Source organism: Stenella coeruleoalba, assembly GCF_951394435.1.
Source record: "Stenella coeruleoalba genome assembly, chromosome: 7".
Lineage (NCBI taxonomy): Eukaryota > Metazoa > Chordata > Mammalia > Artiodactyla > Delphinidae > Stenella > Stenella coeruleoalba.
In genome coordinates, this window is record NC_137153.1 from 22,364,239 (window position 1) to 22,385,813 (window position 21,575).

Here is a 21,575-nt window from a genome sequence, read left to right on the forward strand (position 1 = left end):
GTTCTGTGTGCAAACCTAAACTACAGTGATCCAGAAAGTTCTAAAACAAAACAACAAGCAAAGATTTTCCAGGTAAGAGGCAATAAATAAGCTAGAGATAGCTCTATTTATGGACAAATTAGAATTTATAGCCAAAAGCATAAAACATTCCAAAGAGGGTAATATGATGTTAAAGGGTAGTATTCACAGTGAATATGCAAATGGATTGCTTGGTGTTTAGTATTAAGGTGAATGGTGAAATATTTTAGCTTCTTGCCTCTACATTAAAAATAAAGCCTACTAAACACATAAATATCCATTTCTTTACAGAAATATTTTAGCCTTATGCTGAGAAAGGACCTCAATGTTTCTGATCATTTAGTAGCAGGAACACAGTTCATTTTCTTACATACTGTCTATGGCTGCTTTCCTGCTACCATGGTAGAGCTGAGCAGTTGCAAAAGAGACCATACACCTGCAAAGCCACTATACCCGGCCATCTATAGAAATTTGTTTACTCTGAATCTAGACCAAAATCTATGATCACAATTTTATTTTTTAAAAAGAAAAAAATTATAGCAACTACTTTAATTCATGGCGGAAACCAATTTAGAAACTACAAAACACTTTCAAGCAATATTTGAATAAAATTGGAAATATAAAACACAATCATAAATTACATGGAAAAATAATAAGATACAAGCACTATATAACTAAACAAATTTGTGGGGCCTAAGTTGTTCTCAGAGGAAAATTCATGCCATTAGAAGGTTTTCTGAGAAGACCCTAATCAACTAATTTGTGAACAAAAGAGGAGACATTACAACTGATACCACAGAAATATAAAAGATCATGAAAGATTATGAACAATTATACACCAACAAACTAGGAAAACTAGAATAAATGGGAAAAGTCTTAGAAACATACAACCCCCCAAGAATGAATTGGGAAGAAATAGAAAATCTAAACAGACCTATTACTAGTAAGGAGATTAAATCAGTAACCAAAAATCTCCCAACAAAGAAAAGCCCAGGACCAGATGGCTTCACAGGTGAATTTTACCAAACATTTAAAGAAGAATTAAAGCCAATCTTTCTCAAACTGTTCCAAAAGATCAAAGAGGAGAGAACACTCCCAAACTCAAGTCTAGCATTATTCTGATTCAAAAGCCAGATAAGGATACTACAAGAAAAGAAAACTATAGGCCATATCCCTGATGAATATAAATGCAGAAGTTTTCAACAAAATACGAGCAAACCAAATTCAGCAGCACATTAAAAGGATGATTCATCATGATCAAGTGGGATTTATCCCTGGGACGCAAGGATGGTTCAACATACTGTTTTGTGCTGGTCTCAGCCCATTGATAGTGATGCTGTCAGCTAGAAATGCCTGGGGGCACTCATGTGGGCCCACAATGAGCCCCCCAGAGACATTTACCCTTTTGGAAACAATATTGTGGCTAGACCAGTCTTTGTAGTTCTTACTGTAATTGTAAGACACACTTCAGCAATAACCATCAGGGAAGCTTGGGAAAAAAATGTTTCATTACACATAGGTCCTGGAGGGCACACAGCATGCCTGGGGCCACACAGTGAGGTCACAAGGAGAGAGACAGAGAGAGAGAGAGAGAGAGAGAGAGAGACAGAGACTGGGCCTGGGGTTCTGCTTTTATTGGGGTTGAGGGTGGGGTGCCTATGGTCTCACAGGTCCACTCTTTACTGTTGAATTTGAAACATAAGAGCAGGAATTAAAATGCAGGAGGGGAAAAACACGGGGTCAGATGGTCAGTTATCTAAGTCATCCAGAGATCACTAAAACAAAGAAAACTTTGGGTTGAGGGAGGTGCTGGCTCTTTATCTTGTGATGTGGCTGGCAGCATGTTTATTCGAGATAGCTGTCTTTGAAGTGGATGCCTCAAGTGCACGCGCTTGACAATCAAAAAAGCCAACTCTCAGGTGCTTCCACTACATATACACAAATCAATAAATATGATACATCACATTAATAGGATGAAAGGAAAAAATCACACAATCATCTAAATAAATGCAAAAAAATTTTTGAAAAAAATTCAACATCTGTTCATGATAAAATCTCTCAACAAATTAGGTATAGAAGGACTGTACCTCAGTATAATAAAGGCCATATATGACAAGCCCACAACTAACACCAAAATCAATGTTAAAAGGTTGAAACCTTTACCTCTAAATTTAGTAAACAAGACAAGGTTGCCCACTTTCTCCACTCCTATTCAACATAGTACTGGAAATCCCAGCCAGAGTAATCAAGCAAGAAAAAGAAATAAAGGGCATCAAATTTTGAAAGGAAGAAGTAAAATTGTCTCAATTTGCAGCTGACATGATTTCTTATGCTGAAAATCATAAAGACTCCATTAGAAGGTTTCCTTACTAAATAATAAAGCTTTTGAAATTTCAGGGAAAGATCATTCCTGTACTGTTTAAAATGCACTAGACCATAGAAAACAATGGAAAGTTACTTGGTGATTCATTTCAGCAAGTTATACTTATCCTCTCTAATATCTGACCACTGAAAAACACACCTGCAAAACAATCTCTCTGACAAAATATATGAGCAAAAATCTAGAATAGAGTACTGGTAAATTAATTCACTAATTATCAGAAAAATACTTTTTTAATAAAACAAGTTTTATTCCAGGAACTCAAGAATGATAATAATATTAGAAATCTTGTAATAGACATTAGACTATCAAAGGAGAAAACTACAGTCTCTGTACTTTGAGGGCAGAAGTCCACTGATTTTGACTTGGGTACCTAAGAAAGCCCTTACTGTTAGTGGAAAAGAGAATGCAATGAATTTAGATGACATCGTATGAAAAAGAGTAACCTTGATAAACATCTCAGAGGGAGTATAAGGAAGAAGAATATTTTAAGTATGAATAATGCAATCTCTAACTAGGTTAGGGTTGCAAGCCAGGGCTCTCATGCTCATTTTTCCAATTTCATCAGTCACTACTTCCTGGTCACCACATCCCCCCCTCCATCCTCTTTGTCTCCATACTCAAACCAGGCTAAACTACTTGGAATGCCATGAAAGTGCCATGCTCTTTTCTGTGGCACTCTGGATCTTCCTTTTCAGAAAGCCTCCTTTATTTGTCAAGTTGTCACTTCTAGGAAACCTTCCCAGCCAATCCTCCAAGAATGTCTCAGATGCTCCTTCTAATGGCCAATTATCTCACGTGGACCCCTTAACACTTATCATGTGTATTGTGAATGTCTGTCTGCCTCTTCTATAGCTCTCGAGGGTGGATACTTACTGACTCTCAGGATACATTTAATGCTGTATCCCAAGCTAGCATTGTGCATGGCACACAGGATGTATGGAATGAATAAAGTGCTTTTAAACTCTTTCTTACCCCTGTACTTTCATCGTGGCAGTTCTCTCATCAAAGCTGCTGGTACCTTCCATCCTACTTCATATCCCAATATTCTCATTTGTGCCCTCATTTGTGCATATTGTACAGATATTCAAGATGCTCACAGACCAGGCCAAACTTTGAGCCTTCTGCCAATCATTCCCCAACATAACTCAGCCACCTTGAACATCCTCATTCAAACTGTTCCCCCAAACACACCTTATACTTTCCTGAATCCACATCTTAGCTCACATCATTCTTTCTGTCCTCAAACATCTTCTGACATCCTATTCAATTTATCTCCATCCTTCAAGGACCAGCTGAGTGCCTAATCCCTACAATGCCTTCATGCATTCTGGCTTTTCTCAACTCTTCTATTAGTTTATATTGGTACCACTTGTTAGCCACTTACCTTACACACACACACACACACACACACACACACACAAATTTAAAATAAGGGCAGTGTGTCTAATCTCTATATTATGAGCTCATTCCTTCATCCCAAAGCTCTCTCTGCTGGACCGCTGGGATACAGAATTCAAATAAGACATGGATTCTCTCCTTAAGGAACTTAGTCTGATGTTCAAAAAAAACATGTTTACAGTAATGAAACAATTACAGTACAATGTGAGAAATGAATAAACCCATTAAAAATGCCATTAAAAGCAGCCCAAAGTGTGCTATTACTATTAGATGATGGATAGATGGATAAGTAGATAAATACACAGGTAAGTTCTTTGGAAATAATCTCTGTTAAATAAAAGAGAGAGAGAGGGAGAGGGAGAAAGAATCGGATACACAATACAGTTAAACCAACTGTTGGGAATCAAAGTAGAAAGGATAGTCACGGGGAAGCAAACAAGCCATGACTCTCATCTCCAGCTCTTTCTCTAGTTGAGGTTTCCAGGGATCTACTTTTTTTCTTCCCCTGTATACTTCCCTCTCAGTCTTCTCAAGACAACATTCACCCTGAGATATTAGGTATACAAATACTTCTCTATTCCCTACTTACATGCCTGCCATCAAATCAGACAGTCATCTACCAGTTTGCCACATTTTCCTCAAATAACTCTTTTTATATTATAGTGATCTACTTAAAGCCAAGGTCATCACTGTCAAAAGCTTTCACTGTTACCGTGGCTCTATGTAAAGTCAATTCCAAAAATTCAAGGAAAACAAACTGCATGGAAGGAAGGTCACCAGGAATTTTGCAAAGCTGTGCTTAGATCCCCTGAGGTTGGTCTCAGAAGGAGAATACTCACAAGGGGACGCTGTCCACTGCCATACTCGGGGGGGGGGCTGGAGATGAATTTTTTGAGGGGAGCCAGTGACTATCACAGGCTACAAGATAAGAGATCTTGGGAAAGTCACTTTGAGATAAATAGAGCTCAGTTTCCTCAAACATAAAATGATGGACGGAACCAGATTAGTGTTCCCAACACAATGCTGAGAAGAGTAAAAAGGGGCAAGTGAAACTGAGGCTCACCGTGCTCATCTGAGGACCGGGGATTGAAGAGGGTGCATACGAGGGGCTAAAAACCAGCGTCTCCAGCAAAGGTCTATCTACCGTCACAGGAAGCTCTTTTATCCACTAAATCTTTGTCAAATTAGGCCCACACAAAAGCAAAATGTTGATTAAGAGAAGACTGTCCCCTGCCTTCTCCTATTTTCCTATTACTCTTCTTTAGCATTGCTATGGTCTGAATGTTTGTGTTCCCCCTTAAGTGTCTCCTATTGTCCAAAGTGATGGTATTAGTAGGGGGTGCCTTTGGGAGGTACTTAAGTCATGAGGGAAAAATCCTCATGAATGAGATTGTGCCTTATAAAAGAAGCTCCAGAAAGATGCCTAACCCCCGCCACCACCATGTGAGGACAGTGAAAAGGAGCTGGCTAGGAACTGGAAAGTAGCCCTTCACAAGAACATAAGGAGGCTGGTGTCTTGATCTTGGACTTCAAGGCTCCAGAACTGTGAGAAATAAAATTCTCTTATTAATAAGCCACCCAGTCTGGGTAGAATAAGAATGGAATAAGACAAGCACCTCATGGTTAGAATTAGTAGATTCTAAATAAATCCTAAGCCTCTATCTCCACCACTATGGAGCTGTCCCAGTGTTCATGACATTATTACGTATGATGCAGGGTAACTAGCTAATCTGATATAATTTACAGATTTATTGATGAATGTTGGAAGTAGTTACATTAACCTTTGATCTTGCCAAGGAACATATTAGCATTTTTACTAGGACTCTCAAGAGGCAATGCTTTATGCCACAATTTCTCAAACTTGAATAAATAATACAAAAATACTTTTGAAAGCACAGGAGAAAGGGAGTACCATCCCAAGTGACGGAAGGCCACGGTGTGGGACAGGCTACCTGGCAGTGGCAGCAGAGAGGCATGGTCCACAGGCACACAGAGAAAAGCACTGTATGCAGAACTGCAGCAGGATGACCCACCCCTCATGGGACATGAGTGACTCCAGGTCCTGAAACTTCTGTCTAGCACCCACTACCTTCTCAGATCTGAAGACATAAAGGGTGACAGTGAGAGGAGCAATAGTTGGGGAAGGTTGCATCACTAATATCATTAGCATCAGAGATGAGGAATTTGCCCCCTGGGACAATATCGCTAGAGCTAAGCATGCCTGGTGCTTACATGAGAGTCCACAATTATCCTTCCTTCTGCACCATGAGCTGTGTGAGTACAGAGAGTTCTAGAGAGGAACTTTCCACAAAAGGAAAGGAGCTGAGACTCCAGTCCTCTTTCCTCAATATTTCCAGAAATGCTGGCAGCCAGGTTCTTACATTCCCTGGATCAAAATAAAGATGGGGGAAGCTCCAGAGTCTCAGACCTGGGAGGCAGGAGTGTAGGTAGCTCAGCTGTCATGTCCACTACTGACTTGCCAGGTATCTAGAGGTGAACAGAAGGCATCCCGAAAGCCAAAGTGTCCAAATCCTACTGAAAGTGGGAAAGAGAGGCATTATGCTGCTTTTCAGAGACCCAGATGTAATTATGGGATGGACGAAAGGCACTAGTCATTCTTGATGTCTCTGTTGATTATGTTGCTCAAGGCCCATGATTATCATCCCGGAATGTTCGATGACCTATTTAGGTGACCAGTGCTCCAGATAACAGATTCTTGGCTTGAATCCCATTAAAAGAAAACTGTCCAGAAGAAAAGTTGAAAGTCCTGGCACAGACAAACCAAATAACAGCAATCTCATCAACTGGGAAGTACAAAGCAAAAAGCATCCACAAACTCCAGCCACTTCAAGAGCTAAAAAGGAATGTGCATTATTTATTCACTTTGCAAGATGGAGGGATTACATTATGATTAATATCACTTGTTATTGTTTGGGGATTTCTTTTTAATTTTGCAAATGTGCTATTGCTAGATTAAAAGGGTAACGTCTATATTATCTCTGGGAGTTGTTAAAATTTGGTTGAAAATGAGGAACTGATACCCATATTTTATCCAAAGTCTTTTTTTTTAATTTTATTTTATTGTGGTAAGAACACGTAACACGAGAGCTACTTTCTTAATAAATGTTTAATTGTATAACACAGTATTATTGGCTATAGGTACAATGTTGTACAGCAGATCTCTAGAACTTATTCATCTTGCTTCACTGAAATTTTATACAAATGTTGCCAAGGATGTAGAGAAATTGGAATCCTTGTGCATTTTTGGTGGGAATGCAAAATGGTGCAGTTACCATAAAAAACAGTATGGAAGTTCCTCAAAAAATTAAAAATAGAACCACAATATGATCCAGATACCCCACTTCCGGGTATTTATCCTTAAAAATTGAAATCAGGATCTCAAAGAGATATTAGCAGTCCCATGTTCACTGCAGTGCTAGTCACAATAGCTAAGATGTGGAAAACAATCTAAATATTCATTGCCAGATGAATGGATAGAGAAAATGTGGTAGATACATGCAATGGCATATTATTCAACCAAAGGCTTTCATACACCTAAACAACAAATATTAGATAGCAATTTGGGACATGGTGACAGTGGAAAAAGCAAAAGTAGTTGCAGATAATATTCTTGAGGGAGAATATAACACTAGTCATCACAAGAAAAAACATAACTCCAAATATGTTTTAAAATATTAGTGGTACCATTAGAAGACTAAAATTTATCTAAATAATTACTTATTTTTAAAGGGAATACAATATGAAATTAAAAATTGTTGAAAAAACTGGTAAAATTCTTAGAGCGTGACCAAGTAGCTTTTAGGGAAATATATACACTTAAAGCATTATATAACAAGAAATTTTTCAAATAAATTAAACTCCTAAGCCAAAAGGCTGCAAAACTTACAGTAAAATAAGCATCTTAAAAGTAGAAAGAATAAATTTATTAAGATAAAATAGAAATTAATAATCTAGAACAAATAACTAGAAGACTTTTTAAAAATGGTGCTATGAAAACAATATAATGAAAGAATCTTTACTAAGTCTGATTAACAAAAAAACAGAGAGAAGGTACAAATAAACAATACTAAAAGCCAACAAATGGTCTTAATTACAGGTACAGAGGATATTTCATAAATTAAAAGGGAATACCATGAAGAAATTTATACCAATGTAATGTAAATATTGATGGATGACTTTCTTCTAGGAAAAATATAATTTGCCCACATACATGTAAAAAAGAGTAGAAAATCCAAATAAAGCAAAAAATGAAAATAAATTTAAAGTAGAGGGAAGGATTCACTTTGAAAGATATAATAATAATCTAGGAAATAAAATAAAATGACAATATAATTTCACCTAATATTTTCTAACTGTTGCTGTTCGGCATTGGTGAGTGTACGGATGAAATGTTCTTTCTCATGGACTATTCAAAGAAGCAGTAGAAAGGAGGATGCTTTTTCTTTTCTTATTTTATTGGAGTATAGCTGCTTTACAATGTTGTGTTAGTTTCTGCTGTACAGCGAAGTGAATCAGCCATGCGTATAGACATATCCACTCTTTTTTAGATTTCCTTCCCATTTAGGTCACCACAGAGCACCCAATAGTAGGTTCTCATTAGTTATCTATTTTATACATAGTGGTATATATATGTCAATCCCAATCTTCCAGTTCACCCCACCCTCCCCTTCTCCCCTTGGTAACCCTTAGTTTGTTCTCTACATCTGTGACTCTGTTTCTGCTTTGCAAATGAGTTCATCTGTACCACTTTTCTAGATTCCACATATAAGTGATATTATACGTTATTTGTTTTTCTCTTTCTGACTTACCTCACTCTGTATTATAATCTCTAAGTCCATCCATGTCTCTGCAAATGGCACTATTTCATTAAAGGAGGATGCTTTTCAACCTCTATAAAATTTTGTATGCTTACTCTTTGGCCCAGACATTTTACTTTGAGGAAACTAGTCCACAGAAAGTCTTACACGTGCCGCAAAAGACAGTTACAATGTTGCAGAATATTTTGTAATGTTGAAAGTATCGGAGCAAGCTAAATGCCCCCCATTAGGGAGTTGGCTACATATTTTGCACATTAATTCTATAAAACGGTTTTAAAATGATGTCTACCTGTGTATGCTTAACTGAAAGTGTCTACAAAATATTTTTACAGGAAACAGAATAAATTATGGAGCAATGTGTGCAAGGTAATTCCATTTAAATTTTAAAACAATGAGAACATTGCATCTAGCAAAATATGCACCAAACTGTTACGAATAATTCCATCAGGAGGTCAAGGTGTGTGGAAACTGTAAAAAAGGGACAAAGGTGAGAAACAAAAGAGGACTTTTAATTTTTATTTTCTGATCTTGCATACTGCAAATTTTCACAATATGAAAATGACTACTTTATATAAAGTAACTTAACATTTTAAAAAGAATTGTTAAAACTTGCTGTGACTAGAGAGGTACTTGCTTTAGGCGGGTGTCTCAACTTGTATTTTTTTATTTCCATTTTCTAGTAACATACAGGAGAAAGAAGGAGGAGGAGGTTGGGGAGGGGGAGGGGGAGGAAGAGGAAGAAATCCAATAGACAATTCTCTAGCCAGAATGATGCAGAACAAAAGAGAAAACACATAAGTAAACAATAACAGCAGTGAGAGAAGTGACATCATCACAGATTCCACAGATATTAAAAGGAATAGGGAACATTGTGGACTTTATATTAATAAGTTAGGCAATGTAGATGAAAGGGATAAATTCCTCAGAAGACACAATCAGTGATTGCCTGAGGACTGGTCAAGGAGGAAGGGGTATGATAGGCAGAAAGGGGGGGAAATGATTACAAAGGGTCATAAGGAAACTTTTGTTACTATGGATATGTTCTTTATCCTGATTGTGGTCACCATTTCATGGTACACTTTTAGAAATGTAAATGTAATATATGTCCACTATACCTCAATAAATATATATAGAATTTTTTAAATTCCAAAGTACAATTCTCAGCCCTTTCTTATGTTAATATACTGGACATTGTTGGTTGCCCAGCCTACATCCATTCTCTTCCCCATCATTCCCCAAAGAACTCCAGATTTGTGCCACAAGAGGAAATAACTCCAGCCTTATTTCCTGGGATTGGCCTTATTGGTCTGTTTATGTCTCCCCCCCACCCCACCCCAAAGCAGTAATAGTTTCAGGAATCACATTTAACTCGTTCAATGCAAGGTATTTTTCCGGTCAGTATTTGGTCCAGGAATAAGCATGTGACTAAGTACAGTTCAATAATAAGCCAGAATAGTGTGCCAAGGGTTTTTATAAAATAAATTTTCTCACTTTCAGTGGTGAGCAAGTTGGAATAGACAAACTCTCACTTCTGGACACCAGGAAGTATTGATATGAAGCCAGAAGCAACTATAATTAATACTAACAATAATCATCATCATCTAAAGATAAAACCAACCCAATCCAGAGTAATGAAGGCAGAGCCATTAGAGTAAGGTGAACCTGAAGACTTTTATTGTATATTTCTTTTTTTTTTAAATAAATTTATTTATTCATTTATTTATTTTTGGCTGTGTTGGGTCTTTGTTTCTGTGCGAGGGCTTTCTCTAGTTGTGGCAAGCAGGGGCTACTCTTCATCGCGGTGCGCGGGCCTCTCACTGTCGCGGCCTCTCTTGCTGCGGAGCACAGGCTCCAGACGCACAGAGCTCAGTATTATTGTATATTTCTTAAATTCCAGTTAGAAGAGTTGATACATATCCTGGTTGTTTAAATTTAAGCAAGTTTGAATCAGATCCTCTGTTGTTTGCAGCTAAAGATATCCTACCTTATACCCTTCATCCCTCAACAACATCTAACAGTTAACAACTTCCTTCTTCATGAAACATTCTCTTCCCTTGCTTCTGATAATTGCACCCTCTTATCTCTCTGGACTCTCCTTTTAAATCTCCTCTGTAACCTCCTCTTCATCTACCCAACCATTTAATGTGTGATTTCCAGAAACCTCTTTCTTTGGGGGTCTTCTCTGATTCTAACCCAACACTTTCTCCTAAACGATCTCAACCACTTCCAGGGTTTCTAAACCCTGACAACCACCAAATGTATAACTACAGCTCAGATTCCCCTCCTGACTCCCGGATCTATATATCCAGCCCACTCTCAAAATCTCCCTTTAGACAACTTAGCATCTTAATTCAGTCCAAAACTGAGGTCACGATTTTGCCTTCACACACAAAAATCTCTCCCACTAGCGTCTTATATGTTAGTAAATGTCACCCCATCCATCCAGTTCAAGGCAGAAACTCAGAAATTATCTCTGAATCTACCATCTCTCTCGCCTTACTATACCCCACCCCAAAATATCAATCACCTGATCCCACGGATCCAATATCCTAAATGTCCCTTGGACCCATACATTTTTCTCTAATCCCACTATCACTGTAGTCCAAACATCACTCATCTCCTATTAGTGTGCCTACCCTACCTTAGTTCTCAACCAATCCCTCCTTCACACTGTAGTATGAAATACACATTTTTAAATACCAATCTTACCAACTACACTTGCTTGCTTAAACCTCTTTACGGGTCTCTCGTTCCCCCGTAGGAAAGAGTTGAGAAATCTTAACATGGACTACAAAATCATGCTTGATCTAGCTAGATTCAACCACTTCGGTCTCACCTAATATCACTCTTCCTCTCCCTAAGTTTCACCTACTGTACAACTTTCAGTTCCTCAGGTCCACCATACTGCATCTCAGGATGGCCACACATGCTGTTCCTTCCCACTAGACACCTCTCCCCCTCTTCCATTGCACACCTTTCCACAACAGGGTTAAATAACTAGAGGTTATCATATACCTAGACTAAGAGGGCTATGATTGGTGATCCCTAGAGTTGTGCAACCCAACCGCCCTACCCTCACTATTGCCAAACTACATCATGGTTATTGTTGAGATTTCAGCTTCAACACCTCTTCTAGGAAACCTTCTTTGACCACGCGGTCTGATTATTGTCTTGAATTTTTGAGTTGTAACACTCAGCACATTGATGACTCTTTGCTTGCGTTAGCCTGTAACTGCCACTTAGTCAAACGACTGATATTAATAGAGGAGTGAACATAATGGTATACATAAGAATGTGGTTGGACTTTGCCCCTCATAACATGTCAAGCACCTAAGTAATATTTAACAACAATTTTTTCTCCCTATCCCCACGGATGTTCTTGGCTTAGAAATAGGTGAAAGAAAAAAAAAATAACATGGATAATCCTTTCCATTTCCATAGTTTGGCTTTTCCCTGTGTCATTTCATTTAGTTATGCAGGGACTTCCCTGGCGGTCCAGTGGTTAAGACTCCGTGTTTCCATTGCAGGGGGCACAGTTTCAATCCCTGCTCGGGAAACTAAGATCCAGGAAGCCTCACGGCATGGCCAAAAAATCAAATAAAAATAAAAAGCTTCACATAATTGTGAAGCCTGGAGAATATATATATACAAATTTCTGTGCCTCACTCCCCCAATAAGAGACATAGGAAGGCTATTACTATACATACCTTTATAGACAGACAAAAGACCTCACATGGAGGATCAACTATTGGGATGGCACATAGATGTCTTCCCGTGAAAGAGGTGCTTTAAAAAATTATATGTATAGTCTTTACCAGGTATACATCGCTTCTACTACATACAAATGGGGAAAGGCATAAGTTTAGAATTTCCCCAGCAGTTTTGAGGAGTGATGACTCAGGACCCCTCAAATGAGCAGCAGTAATAGTTGTGACTCTAAAAGTCTTTTCTTTAAGTAGAGAGAAAGCCAACACACCACTGAGCTCTGTCAGACTCATCAAAGCCACCACTGTGCTCCCCCTCCCGTTTTCTCCAGACAAGAAAATTACCCTGAGTCAGAGACTGAGCCATTCCCCAGCAAGAGGCAAGAGCAATGGTGGTAGAACAACGAAGAAAGCACAGACAAGGGCAACCCAGATGACTTTGTTTTGCTGCAGTATTTTGGGTAGCCGGTAGCAAACTCAGCAGAAGAAGTAGCGTGGGGAGGCAGCCAATGAGGAGCTGAACCCAGCAGGTAAATTCCAAAGGAAGCAGCCCTCCTAAACTTCTGGGTGCAGCCTGGCCTGAAAACCCTGGATCACTGGTAGCAGCAGAGAGGAGGCGAAACACCATTCAGGAGTGCCTGTGCTCCTTCCCTCTCTGCTCTGCTCCAACAGGCAGTTTGGGAGAGTCCTGTTCAGTTGAAGGTAGAGTTTTCAGAAATCTACAGAGAAACACACTCTTTCTATTGTCTTCCTAAATATACTTACATCTGAATTAAGTGCTTCCGTTTTCTTTTATGGAATCATTGGTTAGAATCATGTGCTCTAGAGTCAGCCCCAATGTTGAATCAAGGTACTACTTCTTAATGACTATGCTTCTTTGAACCTCACTCTCTTTGTAAGTACAATATTCGTAATAATACCTGTGTTGCACTGTTGTTGGGAGGATTAAATGAGATGTGTCGAGCACCTAAAGCTCTGTAGACACTCAAGTAAAGGTAGGTCTAATTAGAACTATGGTTGTAAAGAAGGGAGCTTGAGGATGCAAGGACGAAAGCTGGTCCAGGGCAAGGCCAAGGTAAACTCAGAGGAGGTGACCAGGAGCTGATCAGCTTAAAACTAGCATTCCCCAAAGTGAGTTCCAAGGAACGCTAGTCCTGCAGGATATTGATAAGTATTACTTATTTTTAAATCTTTCTAAATAATACATTTGGGAAACACTGGATTAAACAATTTAATAGTTTTCTTATTGCAAGGTTCCTGGGTGACTTTGATATGCTAGATACTCACCACAAACCACCCACCCCCAATGGATTTGAGCATGGGGTCCTGTTTTCATGGTGCATGGGACTATTACCTCTTGGAACACAATCTAGGAAATGTTGGTTTAAATGAATGGGCCCCTGGGTTGTCTGATAACTCCTTAAGTCTAAAGCTCAGAACCAACTTGTACCTTAGGCATTATAGTATGGTACCCAGCATCAATGAGTTCTTCAAGGGCTTAAAGATGATGAAGAACTGGGGAAAAATTTTGCTGGTTCCAAAGGGAAAAAAATACGATAAGAAAACTGCAAAAATTTGAAACAGATATTTAAGTAAATGTCTACAAAATGTACCATCATGCTATTATGCCAACTGCTGTTCAACACATCATATAGAATTACATAAAAATGTACTTTTCCTGGAATATAGGTGCATCATAACACATTTACTATTCAGGAGCTCCATTAGAATGAGAGCCTAGAGTTTAGAAAGACCATTGGTTACCTTGATAAGGGCCATACCTTTAAATCACGTAATGTACAAGAATGCAGGTGCATAAGTGCATGTGCATGCGTGTGCGTGCGCGCACACACACACACACACACACACACACACACACACAACCAGGAGCTGGAGAAGTTCCAACCAATTAGGAACCAAAATTATAAACCAAGCCCCTGGCATGAGAGCAGCAGTCAGATTCAATCACTTAATAGTGAGGTCGGTTGGGGGGTCCCCTCTCCCCACCTTCCACAAGCAGTCCTCAAGGACTCAGTAAGGTTTGGATTCTCAACCACGTAGCAAATCCTTTTTGGCAATACCCGCAGAGGCTGCAGCGAGGCAAAGCTTTCTCCCCCTCTCTATGCAAAGCCATTCAGGGCACATATTTTACAGCTGATGGCTTTGCATTCACTGCTTCTGAAAGCAGCCCTGGGCTTTCAGGGGTTCTTTCCGATTCATGGCAAAAGGCAACATTTTAAGGAGGGAGTCGGGGAAAGGTTTTGAGAGGGGCCGAAAGAAAATCTCACTGCTTCAAAGGTCTTCTTAAAATTTATCACTTTTTGGAAAAGAGACACACAAGGAAAGGTATAGATTCTCAGAGCCTTGTAACTATGGACACAGCCAGCTTCCCCGAGTCCCGCAGAGGGTCAGCCCGGGTTGAGATGAGATGGTTGTATGTGCGGGCCACACCTGAGGTCGTAAGAGACATGACTCCATATCCCTGCACCTTTCTCCATGATCAGAAAGACATCTGGGCTCATGGAATAGGGCAAAACTATCAGTCGGTGTCTCTACTTCTTTGGAGAAAAAAGAGAGAGAGAGGGAAGCTATGACTTTAAAAGCTCCAAACATTGACCCATCCTTCAATCTACTTCTCAGGGTCTGTTTAACATCATGTTAGGAAATACTTTTTTCTCACTTCTAATGTTTGATTTTAACAGGGTGGCTCACTTCTAGTTGTTTTCCATATTCTAAAGTCTGCTGTGAGTGATTTAAATGCCAAGTGAAGGGTAAACCACCACGCCCCCCCCATACACACACACACACACACACACACACACACACACACACACACACAGAGAGGAAACTGCACTTCCTTTGTTAACTTAACAAGAAAAACAGTAAAGGCAATCAATCACAACTATGTGAAGAAATTATTATAGGCACAAATATGAGGAACACTGAAAATATAATTAAAATTTGCTGTATGAGAAGAATAAAATTCTGCTGCTCCATGCTTTCTCGGGCTAAATTTTCCTGTCTTAGCGCGGTGACTCCCTGATGACATTTTTTGCCCTTAAGGACTTCACCACTTCCTCCAAAGCTGTAACTTCTTTTCTCTCTCTCTCTTCCTCCCCCTTCCTATTATTGTCACTGCAGAGTGCAGAATGACATCCTCGAGAAAATGCTTGCCTTGAGGCCAGAGTGTGTTTCCTTTGCACTAGGATTTTCCATTAATTCCACTAAATTTCCTTACCATTAATTTTTAAAAGAGCTGAGAGAGTCCATTTCTCAAACAGCTGACAAAAACCGTGTTCCATGAAAGCAAACAGAATGGCACTTGGTGACCATTTTCGCTACCATTATAAAATCCTTACAGTATAAATTCTGACTCTGCATTCTATACTTTATTACACTGATATAGTAATCAGAATATGATGAGACTCCCACGACACCCATCCAGAGCCAGGAACCGGTGTATCTTCATTGCACTTTCGCCTAAAGCATATTAAATGCAACTTGATTATAGAATGCACTTGAATTGCCATAATCAATTTCTTGGCAAGCTTTCCAAACATCAAGTAGAGAAATCTCTAGTCTCTTAGTCTGGTCCCTTTGCTAACTTGCAAGGTAACTTTGTATAGAGGCTGCTCCCTCTCCACTTCCCCCTTTCTCAGCCAATAAATTCAGAATAATAGATTTGTCTAGCACTCAAGAATGGCTGCAAGACACTTCTTTATACTTGGACAGCATTTTGCAAATGACAAGCTGGCTTTAGGCTACATATGTCAGAATGATGCTTCAGCATGGGTTGCTGGAGTGGATTTTTTAAAATTTCTATTTCACAAACTCACTGGCATCACTCATCAGTCTCACTCGTTAGAGCTCACAGTTGGGTCCTGTGGATTTGCTGCCTTGGATTCAGGTCCACCCCTCTATGTCTCACCCCGCACTGCACTGTCTGTATTTTCACAGTGCTAGCACCATCCCAGGCACAGAGAGCTTAAGGAATACACACTGATGGATGGATCTGTCAACAAGTGATAAGCCTTGGTCTCTAACTGGAGAGGTCTGCATTAAGTGCTGGGTGGAAGGCTTTCTCAGAAGTGTGCAGTGTGACAGGTCAGTCCGATCCCTCAGCTATTCCTGCATCTAACGGAGTACAAATGTCCTCTTCACAAAGGCGTTTGAGGGCAGGACCGAGAAGCAGGAGAAAACACTCATGCACAGATTTGCCTCCACGTCGACCTCCCAACACTCCCCAGGAAGATTTCCAAGCCATAGGATAGATGCAAAAAAGTGTCAGAAATTGAGTGGAAAGTTAGTCAGCCTTGACCTCTGTCTGCAGACCCCTGGAAGAAAGAACGCTAAGTAGAAAAATGGGTCAAAGAAGTTTTGTTTTCTTCACTAACAAAGTGAAATGTTCACTGCCACCTTAAAGTAGAATCCCTTTTTTAAACCAAAGAGCTCAGATAATACATGTGTTATCTGACGTATCCCCTCATCTGCCCTGAACAGTTAGGTACAGACGTGATCCTCCCCTTAGCGCTGGGGTAGAATAGTTAATAAACTTGCCTACAACCTCTCTCTCTACTAGGTAATAATAGGATGGTAAACAGAATGGTTATATCACAAAATTTCTAAATATGTAGAACCATGCTAGTCATCTGTAAGCTCACTGGCTAAGTCACAGGTGTGTTACCTAAACCATGGGTCCCCAACCCCGGGGTTAGGAACCACAGGTGGGCGAGACAGAGAAGCTCCATCTGTATTTACAGCCGCTCCCCATCACTCGCATTACCGCCTGAGCTCCACCTCTGGTCATATCAGCAGCGGCATTAGATTCTCATAGGAGCACGAAACCTACTGTGAACGGCACGTGCGAGGGATCTAGGCTGCGTGCCCCTCACGAGGATCTAATGCCTGATGATCTGAGGTGGAGCTGAGGCGGTGACGCTAGAGCTGGGGAGCGGCCGCAAATACACATTATCATTAGCAGAGAGGTCTGACTGCACAGAGACCATAATAAATCAGTTTCTTGCAGACTCATCTCAAAACCCTATCAGTGAGTGGCAAGTGAAAAGCAGCTCAGGGCTCCCACTGGTTCTGCATTATGGTGAGTTGTATAATTATTTCGTTGTATATTACAATGTAATAATAATAGAAATAAAGTGCACAATAAATGTAATGTGTTTGAATCATCCTGAAATCATCCCCCCACCCCCAGTCCGGGGAGAAATTGTCTTCCGCGAAACTGGTTTCTGGTGACAAAAAGGTTGGGGACCGCTGACCTAAACCACAAACATAAGTCATGTCCCTAAAAAAGCGTACTGATGGCCTGAAACAATCAATGGTCAATCTAACTTAGCCAGCATTCACACTTTCTTTTTAACGTAGAAGAAACATCTCCTTGCTGGTTGGTTCGGGCGCCCTCGTGTGCCTCAATAGAGTAATGTCCCTTCAAGTCTCCAAAGGGCCATTGGTACTGACAGATTCAATGACACACGTATCCTCTTTGTACTTGTTTCAGGAGCCTCGTATGAAGCGGAAGATTGACAGGGACTATGAACTTGTCCTCCCTGATATAAAGTGACATTGTAACTTACACCTGAAAGGATGGTATGCCAGCGTTCACAGGCGTAGAGGCTAAGGTCAACTTGCCTGTTCTGGTTTAAACATGTTAGGTCATCCCGTGTATTTCTTTTCCCTCCCCTGCCCCACCCCAAGGGGCAGGGCACTAACTTCTCCTGCACTGCGGGGGTCACACAACTGAAGAACCCAGAGCACCTTCTAGAATAAGAAATTTCAGGTAACCTAGCTCCACCATCCACCCTATGACCATGCATAAACCATTTTCTCTCTGGTCCCATATTCTTCCTGTGGGAGGAGAGGAGACCAGGGTTTTTTCTCACAGATATGAAGCACCGGCAGCAATGCCTGGCATAGAGCAGATAGGCACCCAGTAAATGTTAATTGAATCTAAACCTGTAAACCCTAGTCCAACCCACTTACCGTATTATATTTCCAGAAAACAGATATTCTTCCTCATCAAATACAACATTCGTGCGTTAAGAACTAGTTTGGGAATTCATGGAGCACAGGAAAACATCAAACGTTTCTCTGCATTTCCCACATCACCTGACCTAGTGCCAAGCACTCAGTAACCCTCCCTAAATCAGTGGGGGTGAGGGGAGTTCGCCCTCTTAATATATTTTCTCCCTTTCTTTCTTTGGCAGAGTTTAAAGCAATCAAAGACAACTTAGAGAGGTAAAGAATTTAAGACTCAAGAATTTGAGACTGTCCACACAGAAAACCTGGTATCTTTACAGAAGGATGAAAATCATTTTTCCCCCTCACCTTTCTCCTCTTCCTCTCCTCCTTTTTCTTGAGGTTAGGAAGGCATGACTCAATAGTCCAACCGTGCAGTCAGGCCTAAAATTCCCATAAAAGAATGATGATGACACTCCAACCTTGGTCACCATGTCACACCAACCTTGATGAGCCTTGCACTCTGTTAACAACAAAAGAAACATTTACCAAGAAACCATGCTCCTGGCTGCTCTCACCAAAAGGCGAAGAGCCATTCACTGCTCAGCTTTAAGCTAGCCAAATCCAACAAAGCCCCAGAGATCTTTGGCTTCATCTTCTCACTGAACTCATGCCAGCCTTGCATGGGCACAGCCAGGGCACCATCACCCAGCCTTAGGTGTTGGCAGCTTCTGCCACCCACTCCTTTGCACTTTCCCTGCTTGGGGGTAATGGCAAAGGCTTCCCTCCCCTCCCACCTACTGTACGGTTCCTCACCTACCTTAAGCACGTCAAGTCCTTTTGTTGGGTAAATTACTACCTTAACAGAATCCCAGAAAGTGCCTGCCTAACTGAGATGCTAGATAGTCTTATCCACTAAAAATCATAACCAATAAATGGGGAAGGGAAAACCCTGATGTATATTATCTCCATTATCATTAAACTACGAGAAAGATTTTTTCCAATCAATTTCTTAGGTTAATTGATAATTTCCATTTTACTTAAAATATCTCTCATAATTTTCTCCCTTCCTTTCCTATTACTACTGTGGTTGTCCAGGACCTCATCAAAGCAAACTGATATTACTAACTAGTCTTACAACCGCCATTCTTTTCTTCCTTCAAACCATCTTAAGTACAATCAAAAGACCTTCCCCAGATGCTAATTTCAACACATTTAACAATTCCTACTCAAGAACCCTTGACTCCTTGTTGCTTGCAAGATAGTATTCAAACTCTGAAGTCTGATATTCAAATTCCTTAGAAACTAGACATCACCTGCAGTGTTCCCAAGACTCTTCTATCATTGCTATATCAAAGTCCAAGAGGAGCACAATGATTGTGCACATTTAGAGGTCCTTGAACTCTGGGGAAGAAACTTTATTTCCATTGGGCATTTCTACTTAGGCTTCAGCTTCCGCCTTTGATGTTCTCAAATGCACTGATGCACTAATTAATATGCAAACCAATATGGCTGCCCACTATTGGATTTCTTCAGCTGACAGCTTATCTGTCACTGTGAGACACTTCACACACCCAGCTAGGAACCTCCAGGCACATGATAGTAAGTGAGTGAAATAAGGAGAAACTATAAATCAACATCAGAGAAAACGCAAAACACATCCTGACACTTGTGGAACAATCTGTTCTGGTGGGAGCACCAGAGCGTAGGGGAAAAATGTGGATGGTGGAAAGTAAGTCATCACCCTACAAAGCCAGTAGGTCAACACAGGGAAAGTCTAACAAGAGAAACAGCACTGCCATTAACAATAAACAATGGTTGGGACTTCCCTGGTGGTGCAGTGGTTAAGAATCCGCCTGCCAATGCAGGGGACACGGGTTCAATACCTTGGTCTGGGAAGTTCCCACATGCCATGGAGCAACTGGGCCCATGCGCCACAACTACTGAAGCCCGCGCACCTAGAGCCAGTGCTCTGCAACGAGAAGCCACCGCAATGAGAAGCCCACACACTGCAACGAAGTGCTCACCAAGTGCTCACCCTGCTCACCACAACTAGAGAAAGCCCGCGCGCAGCAACAAAGACCCAACGCAGCCAAAGATAAAAATAAATATATAAATAAATTTATTTTTTAAAAAATAAGAAAAATAAACAATGGCTAAGGAGGCAGAGAATGTTGAGGAACAGAAATCCAAATCCTTGGGAATAATATGCATGCATCTGTCCTCTTTTTCCTTCTAGAAGAAAACACTGAACGACTATGTTGCCGTGCCACAGTGCCATACACCTACCACTCCTGCCTAAAGCAATAAAAACAACCTCTGAGATTTCCGGAACACAAGCGCTTTAAAAAATGAAATATCATGGCTTTTTCCTACATTCTTAAAAGGCACGAACAGCAGCTCACATCTTTCCTGCACTGACCCTTCCGTGAAGCCTTCCCCACATCTCTAGCCAATGTTGACCATGCTCTTCTCTTACCATGCAAGGTCCTGACATCTCGAACCTTTAGGAAATATGACTGGGGTTGACTGTCTTCCCAACTTGATTACAAGCTCCTCGATGATAAGAATCATTACTTTTCTTCCTTCTATCTCTATTCTCCTTTACCTTCCCCCACTCATCCACTAGCTCCCAGCCTAGAAGACACTTGACAAATACTGTCAGTTAATCTAAATTGAAAAACACTATTATTTAATGGAAATTTGAAAATTCCCTTTCTTTTCTTTGGTTATTCCCTCTATCCTTTATTTCCTCTATCTCTTTTTCTAGCAAACTTCATGCTTTCCAAACAACCTTTTTTTTTTTTTTTTGGCAAGGGAACCTCTAATCACTCAGCAAGCTCACTCCCCACACACACATAGGGTTGATTCTTGGTTTGTGGTTAATAGGGTTGGCGCTCTTTCTTCAACCTTTGTTTGAAGATTGGAGGATTTACACAGAAGCCACTGGCTCTGTTTCCTTACAAGGTCATCTTGCCCCTCTCTGTATGAATCTCCAATGGCCCTTTCTCATTTACCTCCCCAAAATGTTTATAGGTTGTCTTGCTTAATCCTTTACTTCAACCCAGCCCTTAATGACCACTTTTCTACCCTAAGTCCTCTCTGAGATCATTAGCTTCCTTCACAAGTTAGTGACAAGCCTCAGTGTTGCCTACAACCCACTTATAAGAAAATATGAGCTTCTATCCTAGGCTTGTTTGTGATGCCACTGTAATTTTCTTATTATGTCTAGAGCTTATCTGTCTTTTCTCCTACACATTCTGG